The sequence below is a fragment of the Marmota flaviventris genome, chromosome 5, assembly GCF_047511675.1.
Source record: "Marmota flaviventris isolate mMarFla1 chromosome 5, mMarFla1.hap1, whole genome shotgun sequence".
Taxonomy (NCBI): domain Eukaryota; kingdom Metazoa; phylum Chordata; class Mammalia; order Rodentia; family Sciuridae; genus Marmota; species Marmota flaviventris.
The window spans coordinates 114,747,930-114,761,137 of NC_092502.1; positions in this window are offsets into that span (position 1 = coordinate 114,747,930).

Below are 13,208 nucleotides of genomic sequence, written 5' to 3' on the forward strand. Positions count from 1 at the left end.
TCTTACAGAAACTTCCTATAGCTCTTTCATGAAGTGGGACAGTATATTAGTTTTCTGTTACTGTGACAAAATACCTGAGAAAAATCAACCTAAATGAGAGAAAGATGATAAAGCAGGCAAATTTGTGTAACTGGCATATACTTTGCAAAGTAGCTGACAATTCTTGAGCCATCTAAGAATTAGCAGTGAAGAAACGATATAATTCCAGAAGGGAGAGATGGGTTATGGTGGCTTTTTCTTCTCTCTGGACCCAGTAGTGGTGTCTGCTGGTCTCCCTTTTGCCTTTTGGGAACAGCACTAATCCACCTGCCTGGCCTCTGTGATCTCCGCCTAGAAGGTAGGTCACCATGTCTCCATAGGGGGAGCTTTGCACAAAAAAACAGAAGAGACCAGACTTCTGAGGGCAACCCTTCAGATGTGGCTGCCAGCAATAAACCCACTAGCTCCCAGATCTCCACGTCTGCTTGGTTCTTTGCATCTCCTGGGACTCTCACTGCTCCTGTTTCTGAAGAATAGTTTCCTGCTTGCAATCCAGCTCAATGAAGTCAGCCCCTCCAGGCTAGGCTCTTGCTCTCCCCTTCTGCACCAGCTTCCATCCCCACTGCAAAGCTTTCCACTTGCCACTGAGGCTGGGGCCTTAGGTCAAAAACATGAAAACACTTCTTCAAACAATCAAATTCTACCCTAGTCTACTGTCTACTGTCAAAAATATGGAAAAGCACACAAAGTTCTAGTAACTCTAACATATACTGCATCAAAGACTTTGTTGGGCTTGTGTGCTCCACTAACCTTCAAATCCTACAAATATGGGGAAGGGTGAAAGGGATGGTTCACTCACTCCCTGTGTACACTTTCAAACTGTAAACAGAGAGGCCCGTAAATGGAAATAAGATTTAAATACTTGATGGTACAGCTACTGAGAAGACTCTGAACTTTAAAGCAATGTTTGGAAAAAAAATACATAAAATATCTCTGCTAAAGAAAAACAATTAAGTGAAAAAATTATAAAATGACTGCAAGTAAGTAATGTTAAAGACCTGAAAATTGGTTGCAAAGGAAGGGAGAAAAGACTGGAAAGAAATGCCTCAAAATTAACTAAGATAGAGTCAGGAGGGTGGGGCTTTGGGCAATTGCTTCTTATAATTCTCCATTTTTGTTTGTTTGTGGTGCTGGGGATCAAACCCAGGGCCCTGAACATGCTAGGCAAGAGGCCTATCACTGAGCTACAACTCCAGTTGTAATTTTTCACCTTTTAAAAGAGCATGTGTTGGGCTGGGGTTGTGGCTCAGTGGTAGAGTGCTTGCCTAGCATGCATGAGGCACTGGGTTCAATCCTCAGCACCACATAAAAATAAAAAAAAAAAGGTTTAAAACAAATAAATCTTAAAAAAATAAAAATAAAAGATCATGTCTTACATTTATAATTAGGTTAAAAGGGAAGAAAACTATGAGCTTGTATACTTACCAATCAGCTAAAGCCATAAATAGAGGTGCTATAGCTAGAGCACCCTGTTCACCCAAGGTGCATCTGGCTGTCCCAGGGACAGCCCAAGATCCAGGCCTCTGCTTAGGCAACAGCCATCAAAGAGGGACCTGTTTTATCTCTGAGCAGAGATGACGGCACACTAAGAAAACCAGAAAGTGCTGATTAATCATAAAGTCAGGACTAATCCCCGAAAAGAAGTGCACTTGGATGAGACACGAGGGTGCCCCAGAAGAAACTGCCTGCTCGGATGCCTTGCTCTGCCCCACCCCATCTCACCTCACTGGGCTTCTGGCTGGCCCTTGTACTGTGTCAGGCTACAGGCTGACCTGCAGCTCATTCCCCACAGGCCCTCTGCTCTTGGCCCTAGGCTGGGTGCCTCTCACCCAGGTCTCTGCTGATCTGTGGTTGTGCAGGAATCAGTGGGGCTGGGGAGGTAGCTCAGTGGTAGGGTGCTTGCCTAGCATGTACAAGGCCTTGGGTTCAATTTCCAGCACCACACAAAGAAAGAAGCAGGGCAGGGGGTGGGGGAGGCTATTATTACTGTTGGTGAGATAGTTGTTTGGCCAAATCCTGTGTTGGTACTTGAGCCAAAATGGGCGTATTAGAGCCTAGACTGTTCATTGGAAGACACCTACAGGGAGACATCATGCTTCTTAAAAGTATAGGGTTTTATAGTCACCTGTACCATAGTCACATGTTCTACATAATTTTATTTTTGTTTAAATCATATTTAACTGATTTCATCTTGTTGTCAAAACAGCAGTTGGCAACCTTAAAGAATGACGAGGAGGTTTTCCCAGTACACCGTTGGAAGGTGTGCTATGGTTTGGATGTGAGGTGTCTCCCAAAAGCTTGCGTGTGAGACAATGTAAGAAGGTTCAGAGGAGAAATGATTGGGTTATGCAAGTCTTAACCAGTTAATCCTGATAGGGATTAACTGAGGGTAACTGAAGTGGTAGGTGTGGCTGGAGGAGGTGGGAATTGGGGCGTGGCTTTGGGGTACATATTTGTATCTGACAAGTAGAGACCTCTCTCTCTCTCTGCTTCCTGATCACCATGGGAGCTGCTTCCCTCTGCCACAGTCTCCAGCCATGGTGTTCTGCCTCACCTTGAGCCCCGAGGAATGGAGCTGGGCTTCTATGGACTAAGCCATCTGAAACCATGAGTCCTCAAATAAACTTTTCCTCCGCTAAAATTGTTCTGGTCAGATCTTTTAGTCACAGCAGTGAAAAAGTTGAGTAAAACAGGAAGGTAGGATTTGAGTCTACAGCCAGGCTGGAGGTCCATGTTCCCCACTTGGTCTAACCATGAGGGTCTACAGGAGAGAGAGAATGGGTGCCATGCAGGGCACCTAACAGTCTTGAGGAACAGATTTGCTGATTCCTGAGGAGGACTTCAGAAAAAATAACAACCTTCCTGTAATCAGTCTTTCCTTGCAGAAAATCCTGAAAAAAAAATTGCATAAAGAGGAGAAAAGAAAGTGATTAAAGATTGGGACCGGGAGTAAGGAGGGATGCCCATGGGATGCTGCCCTAATCTTGTAGTGCCTAGGCGAACTCGCTGAAATTCTACCTTGCCCTAATCTTGTTTCTTTGAGGACAGGAATCCTGTCCATAAGTTCCTCTTCAGGTGGGCGAGCTGCAACCAGTTGGATCTATGATGGTTGCCAGAGTCACAGCCAGACAACCTCTGACTTCACTATAGTTATACACCTGTATGTTAAAGACACCCCTCACCCTGCACCATGACTGTTGAGAACTGCCATATCAAGATGGGAAAGACCTGCAAAATGAGCAAAAAGGGGTGGCATCTGAACTTCCCCCAAATCTCTGCCCATTTCCGGAAAAGATATGACTATTCCTCCCCTCTACTAGCCTATTTTTTGCTACTCAATGTATGCTCAGTATTCTTATTGGTTCAACAATTGTAAAATAGAAAAAGACCCAGTCTGGGGTCAAAAATTGGTAACATCAGGTGTTCATTTTAGATTTTGCAAAATCTTCTAAGAATTCTGGGTGAGGTTAGATGCTGTTTTTAGCCAGAGTAAATAGGAAGAAGAATTGAAGCATATGAAGTGGGAAAACCACTGGTCCCTGCTCAGGAGAAGACAGGGAACCGCAGATGAGTGAGGGACACCTCCATCTTGCTTCTAGGGCATTTCATCTTGCAGCAGATTGTTAAACTAAATTGGCCATGTGGTCAGTCTTGAAGGAGTTCCCAGTGGAGCTCAGCACCCCAGCTGCCTCATCTTGTGTTTGTAGTCTTGTTGATTAGGCAGATGTGAAAACAGTGAGCCACAGAGGCCTGGTGATCCAGTTGGCAGGATGTAGGAAAGGACCTGGAACCCGGGGATGGAGTCTGGCTCCAGGTGAGCAGAACTGGCAACTCTCAAAATCACCACCCCCAAAATCACAGACCACTCTGCTCATTTGTTTTAATCACACCAAGGCTTATCACAATCTTTTTTTTTTCCTTTCCTTTTTCCTTTCTCTTACAAACAAAGGTCTCACTAGGGTTACCAGCACAGTAAGTGATATAGCATGTTAGATTGCCTTGGCAGGGAAAAAGGCCTTTTATCTACTTTTGATCACTGTTGGAGTCTCAGACCTTTAAATCTTTTGAACTCACATCCATTGTTCCAGACTAGCTGCTACCGATTCTACAACCCCTGTTCTTTCTTGATTATATTTCTTTGGCTCAAAAATGATGTCCTTGCTTTCTTGTGGGCTCAAGGGGCTGGGTGTAGGGCAAAAGGGTTTTTAAGCCAAAAGCAGCAGCTCAATTCCCTATGAGGATTTGGAGCAAAGGATAATCAGCATCAATAACAACTGGGTTTAGGAGAAATAGCAGTAGGTTTCTGTAGCTCAGGAAAGATAATCTAGTTCCAACGCAGGGGAGGAATAGATAGGGATGTTTGGTAGCTGTTCAAATCAGAGCTTCTAAAACTGGGATAATCATCAAAATTTCTCAGGAAACTTTAAAAAAAATACAGAGTCCCAGGGTTGGGAGTAGGGCAGACCTCTGTTTTCAAAGCTCTGGGATGACTGACATCAGCCAAGGCAGGACCATTGGCTTATGGCCTTGGCTTCTTTGCGTCAGGGGGCAGCTCTTTACTTAGGTGACACAGTGTTTCCCTGGGGGTGGAGATGCTGATAAGTTTCCCAGGTTCTGGAGATACATTTGGCCCAGTTTTCCAAAATTCTGGATTTGCCATAGGGGTGGCCTTACGATTTGAGTCTCCTGAGTGGCTTAGCGGGTACTGAAAGGCATAGTGAAGATTTTTTAGGCTCAGGTCAGACTCCATGTAGTTGGGAGCAGAGAGCAGAACTTGAACTTAGGGCCATTTGACTCCTAGAGTGCGGGCTTCTTTGATGTCAAGACATCTCATTTCACAGGTCTGTTTAGTCTCAAAAGAGAACTGAATACAAGTTGAGGAGTTGGGGTGGTAGTAATGACAACAGTTTAGGGAATGCATGACAATAATTCTAATGGTGCAGAGGATAATAATGGGAGAATCCAAGGCAGCTGCTCAGCTCTGTGGGGCATCCAGCTGCTCAGGTAGGCTAAAAAATGGTAAGATAATCTTACAGGAGTCTAGGACTCAGAGTTAGTCAGGTGTTCTCAACTACTCTGGCTTCGACTGAAAGAGGAAATAATCATTAAAGAAACTGATGCTATTGTGGTTAGCATTTACTGAACACTGTGCTAACCACTTTACAAATTTTAGCACTCTTTTGAGATTACTATGTGTCTAGTTTATAGATAGGCTCCTGGGGCTCAAAGAGTTTAGGTAAATCATCTAAGAATTTCCGGTTAGTTTGTTGCAGAGACAGAACTTAATCTGAGGGCTGTTTGTAGAGTGTGACCTTCTTTTTTTGTTAGGTATTTCACTGTTTAGTCACAGAAAGGAAGCAGTTACAAAGTGAAGAGTTGGGGTGGTACTAATGACCACAGCCAAGGGAATGAATGACAATAACACTAAACAATGCAAAGAGCAATTAGTTTTTAAAACCTCAAATATTTGGGGGCTGTTGTTTCATAGTCTGAGAACTGAATAAGCTTATGACATCTAGAATCAACCTGGGGGTTAGGTAGGGCATCATAAGCCAAGCAGTTGTCCTAGAGGATGCTTATGAAAATCATATTTTAATAAATAGCTATGTGTACCTCTCCAGAATCATTTAAAAGGAAACCAGTGTGATTTTGTTGGTATCACCGTTTTTAGCAGTGTCTCTAAAGTGCTCACCAATTTGGTTTGAGAAGATTGACCATGACTTGGAAACCTTGTTGTCCTTGTAATACAGACTTGAGAGTCCACTGAGGGAAGAGTAAAGGAAATGACAAAGCACCCTTTGGAGGATGATGACAGAAATCTATGTCTGAAAATAATCACACCTTGGGGATCTTGGAGGATCTGCAAGCACTGCCCATTACTCACCAGTTGTAAGATCTCCCAGCATTAATCCATCTTGGCAGAGAGAAGAACATTACCAAATGACTACATGGCCTGCGGGCTTCTTCCAAACTCCTGGCTGGAAAAGCAAAGGAGTAAATATTCACTCTGGAAGATGGAACTATTCCCTGTATAGAATCTGCCTCATGGAGGTCCTTCAGGCAAAGTAAATAAGGATTTAAATTTTTATTTTCATTTTTGATCACATGTCAACAAATTCTGGAGCCCCTAAGTTCTGTCTTGGAGGCAGTTCCCCTGTGGTTTAACCAGACACATGTAAGGCCAATGACCACCATGGCCATTTTCTAGCCTGATAGCAATTTTATAACACTATGTAAATGCCAAAATTTGCCCCTATTATATTGGCTGAGAAGGGAAAAAATATGGTTTGGTTCTTGAAGGTGCTTTAACATTTTTTGGTTAATAATCACATCATTTCCAGTACTGTACATCAAGTGGTTAGAAAAATGTCCACTTGTGAAAAAGCAAAGTAAAACAAAACATTTCTCCCCCTGTTGGTGGGATAAGATTTTACTCACCAATGGAAAGGAAAATGTAGAATAAAGCACAAAGAAAGAAGACATTTAGATACTGAAGACTTCTTTTGGCCACCACAGATTTTGAACAAGCTGCTTCTTCTTAGGGAGCTCTTCCCCCGACCCCCCTTTTCTTTTTTCTTCATTCTCTATGCTGGAGATTGAACCCAAAGACATGAACATGCCAGGCAAGCGCTCTACCACTGAGTTGCATCCTCAGTCTGTCCAGTGGTTCTAATGAGATTGTTAAGAGATTAAGAAGAAAGCCATGTTATTAAAACAATAAACCTTAGGGGACATTGAATGTTTGGGATATTTAGTGAGTGAGAGAGAGTATGGTAAAGGTACCATTCTAAAACATTACCAATCTCATTAATAGGAGATTTTCCTTGGGGAGGGGACAATGAGTAAGTTACCCACATTATGCATACAGAGAGGGTTCACCCAGGAGCTAGAGGCAGGTCATAAACCACATCAGAATGTCATCCAGGAATATGCTGATCCTCGCCTCAGCAGCTCGTGGCAACCTATTCTTAAACCTGGGACCATCACCAGCTAATGGAAGAGGTGCATTTACTACTCATATCATGCACAGGGCTAGGAGGAATGGCTTTGCTCCTCTTATAATGGGGTGGCTATTGTATTGCAGGTTTGGTGAAGAACCATCTTCCCCAGAGCACTTCAGATGTTAGGGGCCAGAGGCAGAGGGCTGTGGTCCAGGGCAGTGATTGTACTGAGGGCTCTTCAGTTATATGAAGTCTGAACTCCTAGGACTTTTTCATGTAAAAACCCTGAGCCTCTGCAGGTGATATGAATCATTACTTGGCCCAAGTCATAGACTCCTGTTACTAAATCTTAAGGCCTGGGCCCCAAGTTTGACTGCAAATTTGTGGAGTGTTTGACTGGAATTTTTGTGTGGCCAACTGTGAAGTGGCACAGGCCACGTCACATGGAACAGACATGCCTACAGCTTCCACCTGCTAAACTTCTTGGCTCCAAGGCCCATTTTATCTTAGGGAGGATTGACTGGTTCCTTGGAACTGAAGTCTATGAGTGTAGTTCACGGAAAACAGGGGCAGGACAGTAATTGCTGGTGGGGAAAGGAGGAAGATAGGTTGAAGAGAATTCTGGAAAGGTAGACATTGATTTGGTGGGAAATTTTCACAAGTGATCTTCAGAGAGCAGTTTCAGTAGGAGTATGAGGAGCATTTGGCCTGCTAGCAGATGAGGAAGATGGACAGTGAAGAGGGAGGGAAGGAAAAGCTGTGCAGAGGAGTGTTGCACAGGGGTATCCTGTCTAAAAGGACATGCTTCTCATCAGCAGCAATATAAATTTGACATTTATATTGACAAAATTTTCTGAAAATTCACTAAAGTGTCTTGTTTAAACAAAGTCAGTATGTTGCTACACTTTTTTGACATTTGGGAGTAAAGTGTCTTGGGAAATGGGTGCCTTTAACCAGTTCACACAAAGGTACTGTATGGGCTGACAATAACCCTGAGGAAAATGTATTCAAAAGCCATTCCAGGTAATAAATCACATTAGATCAGTAGAACCAATGACATACCCTAAAGAAGAACTTCTTTTTATTTCCTACCCTTATCAATATTATGGTTCAGATGGAGATATTGAAAGTTAATATTTTTATGGGAGATAAGGAAGAGATCAATGGAAATGAATCTGTCTTAACCTGTATCAGAACACAAGTATTTTATGTTCTGAAAATTCCCAAGGATTTTCTTTTGCAATCTGATCTTGTCCAAACTCCCACCCACTAGTGCATGACACCATTTCCTGTGGTTGCAAGCCACTAGAGAATGGGTAAGTGAGAAAGAATGACTACTCAAGTCAAATCTACTTGGTTTAGGTATGAAATCCTTTATTTTTTTTAAAAGAAGCATTCAAAGCAAGTTAAATGCAAATTTGACTTTCATTTATAACACCCTAGATAATGAATGTCCTCTAATAAAGTTCTGCCAATTTCTTATTTTCTTTCCTATATTCTTGAGAAAAAGAAGTTTAGGAACATGAGTTTAGCTTAAGATAAATGAGACCACAGTACTTGGGGGGTTGGGGGCAGGAATCCACTAATCTTTCTTGTAGGTATAGTTTGTGCTGCCAAAAAAGAGGCACCAAAGAGATTATAGGTGGAGAACAAACACTGTAATCTTGATGTCATAATGTAGGGCATTCCATTGATTAGCTTTTTGAATAACTAGTTTGGTATCTACTAGCTTTGAGGTATTTCTTATGAAATGGCCATGGCAAGGGTATATTCAAACACCTGGATAAATCATTCATTGTTTCAGTGAACTGAACCATTTTATCCTATCTGATAAACAAGTGACTGGCTTAGCCTTGGAGCACTAGAAAGACTTACCATGATCATTAATTATGTTTCCCCACGATGTAATCATCGTGTTCAGGAAGGGGCAGTGCTGGGACTTCAGGATCGACAAGCTCTCTGACTTGGCTGATAGGCTTCTCAGGTTGGCTTCTTAGATGGCCTTGACTTTATGTGGCTTCTGTGAAAAATTCTGCATATCAAAGAATACAATGAACCTGCTCATTTCATAAAGTAACACTGAAGGGAACATGACTCTTGGGTAAGAAAGAGAAAGGTTTATTTTGCCATTTTAGAGTCTCACATTCATTAATGTTTTTCACTCTTCAGCTTTCTGCAGTTTCTCTCCAAGACTGATATTCAGAAAAATGTCCTCAGAACTAGTTGGGTGAAGTTTATTAAAAAGCGAAATCCGCAGATTTCTGGATCCCAGCATAGACCAATGGTCTTGTCATTTCTGAGGCTTGGGAAACTGATTTTGACAAGATTCCTGACCGCTTCATCTCCTCCAGGGTGATTCTGAAGCACATTAATAAATTTATAATCTTACATTTTGTGTTGTGTGTGTGTGTGTGTGTGTGTGTATTAGAGAGAGAGAGACAGAGAGGGAGAGAGAGAGAGAGAGAGAGAGAGAGAGAGAGAGAGAGAGAAAAGATCCTTAATTCAGTACCAAACCATGAACAGAGACAGATCAGCCTCTGTTGAAAGTTTTTCTCTGTTGAAATGAGCAAGGAAGTAGTTGGAGAAAACCTGGGTGTATTTATAAAGGGCACACAACTGGTTGTGTGGGCTGATAGACCTTGGACTAAAAATATTTGAAACTTCAAATTTGCAAAACTGCGAATTGCACGGATATTCAGAATGCCTCTTAATAAAATGGAACATTCCCTGTGTGTTAGTCAGCTTTCCGTCACTGTGACAAATACCTTAGAAAAACAAAGTTTAAGGGAGGCAAAGTTATTTTGGCTCATGGTTTCAGAGGTTTCAGTCCATACTTATTTGGCTATATTGCTTTGGGCCTGTGGTAGCACTGTACACCATGGTGGGAGTGCATGGCAGGAGGAGGCTGCTCACTTCATAGTGGCCAAGAAGCAAACAGGGAGAAAGGAAGGGACTTGGATTCCAGGATCACCTTCAGGAACACACAAACACCTAACTTCCTTCCACTAGGTTCCACCTTCTAAAGGTTCCACCACTTCCTGATAGCACCAAGGCTGGTGACCAAGCCTTTAACACAGGGGCCTTTGAGGGAAATTTAAAATTCAAACCTTAGCACCCTGTCCTACAACTCTTAAAGTCTGAATCCTAATAAATTCAAATTTGTGATTATTTCCAAAGAGATTTGATTTTTATCAAATAATATATTTGAAATTTTAAAAATCTGTGAAATATCTAAACTAAGACTTGTTACATTCCAAAGTTTTATAATTAGGGATTTAAAAGATTTCATAAATGCTTGGATTCAGCCTTTAAATCTTGTCTGTAAAAAGGCGTTTTAAAATGCTAAGTTGGGGGCCGGGGTTGTGGCTCAGTGGTAGAGCGCTTGCCTAGTATGCATGAAGCACTGGTTTAGTTCCCCAGCACCACATAAAAAATAAATAAGTAAGTAAGTAAATAAATAAATGAACAAACAAAATAAAGGTATTGTGTCCATCCACAACTAAAAAAAAAATAAGAAAAAAGGAAGAAAAGGAAAAATGCTAAGCTGGACACAGTGGCGCATGCCAGTAATCTCAGGAGGCTGAAGCAGGGGGACTGCTAGTTCAAATCTAGCCTCAGCAAAAGTGAGGCATTAAGCAACTCAGTGAGACCCTGTCTGTAAATAAAATACAAAATAGGGCTGGGGATGTGGCTCAGTGGTTGAGTGCCCCTAAATTCAATCCCTGGTACCCAACCCCACCAAAAAAATGTTAATATGTCAATAATGAAGATATGCTGCAATTCTCATAATTTCATTTCACCTAATTTATTTATACCCCCATGCATCCTGGTTTACATTATATACTGCATCAAATCAAATGTCATTGACTTTACAGACTTTTCACTGAAGTTATATCTGTTGATAATCTAAATCTAGCATTCTTGATCTTCACTTTAAACTAGATTTAAAGGGAAATTCATTTGGGTAGCTCTAAAATGATTAAGTGATGTGAAGATGAGGCTTTTGTTTGTGGTCTCTGTGTTCCCCCTGCCATAGGCCTGGCAGATGGGAGGCTTTGGGGAGGCATCTCTTGGGGCTTCCCTCCAGGTCTACTACTGTGGTGAGTCTGCCGGCAGCTGCTTTCCCAGGCCTTCAAGTTCCCAACCTTGGGGTGATGTGCAATTTTACTCCCTTGTCAAGCCCATCATGACTTCCTGTTCTTTTTCTGTAATGTTTTTCAGATCCGCTTCTTCCTGTTGCCTTCCCAAGCCTGATTCTGGTCCAGGCTCTAATTACCTCACACACACCTGCACTCTCCTAATATCCTCTTTCCTGTCTACAACTTTTTCTGGTTTTTTTTTTTTTTTTTAATCTTCTCAAACAGAATCTTCTTCCTGAGCATCATTTCCATCAGACTCTAAGCCTTTCCAGCAGCTTCCAATTGCATCCAATCCAGGCCTCAGGTCCTCTGCTCCAAAGCTCCCTCTCATTGCCTGGACCATCTATCTCCTTTACAGCTGGACCTCACTCCAGCCAAGCAAACGTCCTGATACTATGTCTATACAATACTACAACATCTGGTTAATCCAGTCAACTCTGTCAAATCTTCAGTTAATCATCTGGATGTTTTGTCTACAAGACGCCAAACATCTGGATTGACTGAAGAAATAACACTATATTGATGGAGGTTTTTTTTTTTTTTTTCCCACTGAATTGACCAGATGTTTTGGCCTTACAAAGACACATTGCTGTCTCTTACATTTGTCTTAATAGCTTGTCTGTACAACCTTCTCTCCACCTGGAACATAACCTGTCTCTTCAATACTATGTTTTTTCCTTCCAAATTATGGTCAGAATTCCCACTGCTACGAAGCAGTTCTAGATTAATCCCACTAACTTCATCTCTTGGACCATTCTAGCATTCACATAGTTTTCGCATATGTAATTCTTTTCAACTGAAATCACTGTTTTGTGTTTTTATTTGGGGGCGTTATCCTCATTATCTACATCATGAGAGTATAAATAGGACAGGTAAATAGAAGGACTACCATGAAGGCAATTTAGCCTTTGTAGTGAGTGCTCAAGGGCAAAAGCTCTGGAGTCAGTCTTGTCCTATACTCTAGCTCCTCTACTTACTGTGTGACTTAGACAAATTGTTTAACTTCCTAAGCCTCAGGTCTCTTCCTCATTTGTAAAATCTAATAAGAATCAAGCCTACTTCACAGAGCTGTTTATAAAGATTAAGTGAGTTAATACTGAGAAAGTGTGTAAAAGAGTGGCTGATGTAAGTCCATTAAATGCTGGCACTTATCATTTCAGGGTCTTTACTTCTGTAAAAGCCTGGTTTTCCTGTCTTTTCTTGACTGTGGCAGCACCTAGCTAGAGGGTAAGGCAGCTGTTACTGACCCTATCTGAGAGGAGGAAACATATCTAGAGGTTTTGTCATCTGCCCGTGCAATTGGTTTCAGGTCTGAAGCCTCAGGGCCTTGCTTTCTCATGACCTTTTTTTTTTTTTTTTCTTTTTTAAATATTAGCAGCTGGCCCTTGCTTCATTCTAGTCTCAGGAATTAGAAAATTGCTTTCTATAAAGAACAGGTATTTCAGGAAATAATATAGGTAGACATGTGTTTTGCTACAGACCTGACTCCTCTAGACTGTTTCCTTGAACAACTGCGACAGAGTGTCTTATGTTAAAATGACCAAAGGACACGTGGTGAGGTTTTCCTGCAGCAACATTTATTCAATTGTTAGAGTTGCCCCTGAACTGAGGCAGTATCCGTCCTTCATTTTTACTGTAAGCAAGTCCTGTCTTAATTAAATGTGGTGAAACTCAACCTTAACATATGTAATAACTCCATGTTGGCTCCCCAAGATTTTTTTTTAATGTACTGGTTTATTTACTAATTCAACAAATATTATTTATATTATATAATACATTATATTATATTCTTTACTATATTATTGTTGTCTATTATTTGTAGACATTGGGACAATAGTGAATATAATGCTTGGTTTCATGCAGTGCATTCAAGGGTGAGAGATGAATGAAAAACAAAAATAATTAACCTTTAAGGCTGTTTCCTCATCTGTAAATAGACAACAAGAGTCCCTTTTTCACTGAATTTTTTGTAAAAATTCAATAAGTTAATCAGGCAAAGTGCATAGGAGCTAATAGTACTATTGAATAAAAATGAATAGGCAGTTGTGTGATTGAGCATACATGGAGGAGTGGGTTGCAATTTTAAAAT